The following is a 5,677-nucleotide window of genomic DNA, read 5'->3' on the forward strand; positions in this document are numbered from 1 at the left end:
AATTCCGCAAAGAGTCCCCACCCACTGCAAAGTGCTAAGCCATAATTCATCGTCATCAGCCACAGCACAAAGAGCACATAATGCCTTACAGATGTGTAGCGACTACCACAATTCTCCGAAGAATCACGAAAAATGACATGGTGGGAACTTCGGTACTTCAGAAAAATTACGATGATTTATGGCGTAGTGGGTACCCTGCATGTGTACTTGTATCAGGTCCCCAAGAGACTCTACAACGGGCTCTACAAAGTCCGCTCTTCCAACTTCCGCTGTGACTGTGCTGCGCATTCCGCGCAGGCCTGGCAATCTTTTTATCAAAACAGCGGTCTCGCACATCACAGAGTGCACTCAGTGACGTGCTGCTTCTGAGATCGTGCTCACTCCCTTGACACAAAGCACTGAGCCCACTAAAAATCGTGATTGAAGTTGGAAAAAAATAAATACTATGACTTTGAAGGGTATACTGGTTTGTGCTAGTTGGTAGGAATTCATCGTACAGTTACTTCCGCTCCTCTGAAGAACGTGTTTTACCCTTGTCCCGCTTTCTTAGGAGCAAGGCAGGTAACTACATTACAGATCAAATGTTTTTTTAATGATTACTTTAGCTTCAGATTTTTCCATAAAAAAAACGTTACGAACCGTTACGGAACATTTTTTTTTTCGTTCCGGAACAGAAACGGAACGGAACTTTTTGCGGTGGAACGAAACTAAAACCGAAACGAAAAACATTTCGTTCCGACACCCTGGACATTAGCTTCACCAATGCTGAATGCCTGCCAATGAAAATTTCGCTGCCTAACACGGATCTCATTCTGCTAGTCATTTATCGTCCTCCTAAAAATAGTGTCACACGATTTTTGCGTGAACTAGATGATGTTTTAGATGGCAAAGCAGCAGCGGATCAAATTTGCGTGGCGGGAGATCTTAACATCAACATATTGAACTCTACTTCAGTTATTGTATCTTATTACCTTTCGATATTATCAAAATATGGTTTACAATCGACCATAAATTACACTACACGGGAAGAATATATTCAGACCAGACTGATATCTTCCTGTCTCGACCATATAGGAATTCGTTTGGGACGTTAAACCCCAGATATTATTATGATATAGCAATTCGAGCGCCAAATTATTCATTAATGTCTTGCGTGATCAGTCAAAAGCTAGCTGACCACTATTTCGTGGCATGTCGCCTATGTGGACAAATGCCTCTGCCGAGCGATGGAAATACAGAAGCAAATAATAATATTAATCATCTGAAAATAGAGATCTTTAATAGCAAAGTATTCGATCAGTTGATTGCACAATTTGACTGGGTGCAGCTAACTGTGGAATCGAACTATTCCATAGTTTACGAAAATTTTTAGGAGCAGCTACGAAAGTTTGAGCGTTCAAGTACTTATGTCATAACTAAAAAACATAGAAAGAATTACTCTTGGTTTACGGCGGATATAATGAGCTATTTCTTACAGAGATTGGCTATGGAAGAGGAGCAGGCGAGCACCGAAAAATCAGGATTTAAAAACGGAATACAAGATTGCGAGGAATAGGGTCGTCGCTCTTTTAAGGTCAGCAAAAAAGCGGTATTTTTTAGAGCGATTCAACCAAGCCTACAAAATTTCAGCAAAGACGTGGGCATTGATAAATAATCTCCGATGCAATAAGATCACGCCCACTGATTTATTTGAATCGTTTTCCGAGAAACCAGAGATAGTGGTGGATAAGTTTAATCACTTCTTCACACGTTTTTCTAAAAATGCGCATGCTCATAAACGCACTAGCACATTTAAACAATCTGTTCCGGCCTCTGCCTATTTGCCCATGCTGTCAAAGGAACATCTTAGGAGAATAATTTTTAGTTTTCGTCGGAATAAGCAACCAGGAATTGACGGGTTATTTTTATTTTTATTTAGTACATACTGCAGACCCTTAGGTCCAAGCAGGTGGGCAGCTTCATTACTACATGGTTGACATAGAAGTGACATAACAATTTGTTTAGGGTTGTTGTGGGATACAGTCATAGTAAATACAAGGTGACATGGAAGAACTATTTCATAAATCATGCGAATAACGGCGTACTGAAGAAAAGAAGGGATAACACATGGCAATACTACATAATATTTGGAATTACAGAAGGAATAAACACAATAATAAATACATAAACACAATAATAAATAGAAAACAACAATTCAAACATTTTCGCTATTGAGGGCAAAAATTGAAAAAAAGCACTGGAATCAAAATATGTGGAAACTGAAATGGTGAGACAATGAAATTTTCGTGTGGAAGGAACGGTGAATGTGAAGGAGGAATTAATACTAAGGGGATGCCTGAGTTATTTCGTTCCAATCTGTGACCGTGCGTGGAAAATACGAGTATTTATAAGCGTCTGTTTTGCAAAAATAAGGTGTCAATGATTTGGCGTGATGATGCCTTGTGGGTCTGGTTGATAGGGGTGTCAGATACGGAGATGGGTCAATGGCAAGTTGCGCTTGAGAAGAAGGGAAAGCAGGTCCATTCTAATCTGCTTTCGGCGCGCGCTAAGAAGGGGAATGTTGTTGCTTTTCATTATTTCAGATGGAGAATCAACTCGTGAGTACTTATCGAAAATGAACCGGACTGCTTTCCTTTGTATTCGTTCGAGAGACTTGATGTTTTTTTGAGTGTATGGGTCCCATACTGCACTGGCATATTCTAATTTTGGTCTGATTAAAGAATAATAGGACAATAATTTAACATTACTTGGGGCGTCGCGAAGTTTATGTTTTAGAAAGCAGAGCTTCCTGAACGCAGATGAGCAAATGATATTGACATGTGTATTCCAGGATAATGTAGTTGTTATTGTAACACCCAAGTATTTATAATTGTCGACTTGCCTAAGTGGCAAAGAACCAAGTGTGTAAGTAAAAGGCAGGGGTGTTTTTTTACGCGTAATAGGGAGGAGTACGGTTTTATCGGCGTTGAGCACCATTCCCCATCTTTCACACCACTGAAATACATTATTTAAATTGTTATTTAACTCAACTTGGTCGTCGGGGCAAAAGATTTCTTTGAACAATACGCAGTCGTCAGCAAATAATCGGATTCGAACACCACGGGTTACTACGTCAACTATATCATTAATATAAACCAAGAAAAGCAGGGGGCCTAACACACTGCCCTGCGGCACCCCTGAAGTAACTGGCAAACTTTCGGAAAGTTGACCTCCAATGTCAGTATATTGCTTCCTGTTCGTAAGGTACGCAGAAATCCATCTGATGAAGTGTTCAGGGATGCCAAGGATTCTATTGCCACGCTACGCTATTGCCACGCTACGGAGGAACTTTGAAGCATTGGCGGAAATACTTCTCTTTATGTTGAATTGACTTTTAGCCAGTGCTTCTATTCCCGAAAAATTAAAAACGGCAATTGTCAAGCCACTGTTTAAAGCAGGAAAAAAAAGATATAAAAAATTATAGACCAATTTCTATTTTTCCTATACTCTCCCAGATATTAGAAAAATTTCTTCTTGAATGTATGACGTCCTTCCTACAAAAATTCTCGGTACTAACACCCCGGCAATTTGGATTCATTGCAAATCGCAGTACTATAACATTATTAGAAGAGTTTAGCGATGAGATATAGTCGGCTCTAGACAAGAATCTGTGTTGCTGTGCTTTGTTCTTGGACTTGGCAAAAGCGCTCGAAACTGTGAACCATGCTATTTTATTAGAAAAGCTATTTCGTCTGGGCTTCAGAGGACCTTTCTATGATGTGCTCCATAATTATCTACAAGACAGGTCACAGGTGGTAAAGGGAAGTAGAGAAGTAATTAGCAATAGAAAATATGTTACCGCCGGTGTGCCACAAGGATCGGTGTTGTCACCATTGTTATTCAATTTATTTATGAATGACTTTCCCTCAGGAATTTGTAAAGCGAACTTGTATTCCTATGATTCAGCAAGCTATATTGAAGCATTGCCCGACCCCGGAGGAATACATTAACGAAAGTTACGTATGATATTCACATGACTGCACCATAAATTGCACTTCGTTTGATAATACTGACGTATGTACTCTAACGTGAGAGCTGACGTTACGTCGCACCACAAGTTACCCTTTAAATGCCAGTGTTGTAGTTGTCGACGTGCCTGGTAAGTCCACGATACGCACACAGCTACTACACTTACAAAAACACATCGATTCACCTGGTAACGCTTGGCTCAAAGCCATCAAATACAGCATAGAAGTACTCGCTGACTGCTTCGCATCAAACCGATTACCACTGCGCGTGGGATCTGCCGAATTTCCTTTGACTTCGCTTTGGACATGCTCCAGTGACGCTGCTCCACGCTCCCAAACGGCCAGCAACAAACCCGTGGCCCAAAATTTTGATGTACAACTGCGCACTTGTACGATGTGAACATGCTGCCGCGAGGATTTTGTGAATACGTGGTGTAATAAATAAGTTACAGGGTACAGGACAACCCGTTCTGGCAGGTTTCAGTTTCTCGCTCGGCCTTCCCACCCTTCTCTGCCGCGAAGAGATACTGCCTGTTGTGGAGACTACGCCCACTTCGGCAACGTAACACGTGTTCATCGATTACGTCATCGGCGCGCAGCCAACGACCGAGCAAGGTTTCCTGCACACGTCGCTAGTTTCAGGGCAGCGCGGTAAGGAAGCGCGGTGCGAGGGTGCAGGGCACTGGCGAGGTAAACAAGTACGCGACACGCGCGACAACAGCGCATCAACGTCATCAACATCGCATCAGGCAACAGGCATCATCGTAGGGCCAAGGAGCCGCTTCGTAGCGCAGAGGACCGATCGACGAAGTTATCGCTACGTAAACTTGCCCATGGGCAACATTATGTCAATTCGTGCGGGAAGAGGAATGGACAGAGGTTAGCGTCTCTCCTCTTGGTTGTGCGGCGATGGCAAAAAGAAAGTTTGGGGTGGCAGGAAAACAAACACTGGCCACGCTATCACAGTTCTCACCGGAGCTTTTAACGCCGACCTTAAAAAACTGGCAAACATTTTGTTACCGGCTTTAGTGGAATAAATATGCCTACGGTGTACCTCTTGTTAGCTGCCACACTTCGCGCTGATCACTGCGCACGTCAAGAACTGGTGGTGCGATTGGACACGCGTTCGCCAGGGAGATTGAGATGTCGAACGTCTCTCACTACGTCTCGTACTTCTCGACGCACTAGCCACGGCTCACCGATCTGCAAAATCACCAAGTACGCCAAGCACAATAGCACTTTCAAAAACTGCGACACGCACTTTCGTTCCAAAACCAGTTTTGCCACAACGCCCGTGCCTTAATCTGAAATGGTGGCGGTTGATTTTGATTCCGCATTTAAGAACACTGACATTGTGGAACGTTAGAAAACTATTGTTCATGGTGGGACAGGCGTGCAGCACAAAAGACTGAGACGTGCGCTGAGTGTGTAACACATTGATATGTGTTTAATGTGGCATGCACGCAGTAATGTACGAAATGTGTGCGTAAATATGGCCGTAATTCAATACATTTCGATTAGTATATCTAATTGCTGTTAATTTTGCATTACTTTGTTACATTTGCGCATAAGTCACTAAACGCTTCGCTTTGCGTCAATGCCCACCTGCGCGTAGGATCCGGCCTATTGTTCTTGTATGGTAGCAGCAAAGCGTTTATTTCCCCTCCGTA

Source organism: Rhipicephalus sanguineus, chromosome 4 (genome assembly GCF_013339695.2).
Source record: "Rhipicephalus sanguineus isolate Rsan-2018 chromosome 4, BIME_Rsan_1.4, whole genome shotgun sequence".
NCBI lineage: Eukaryota > Metazoa > Arthropoda > Arachnida > Ixodida > Ixodidae > Rhipicephalus > Rhipicephalus sanguineus.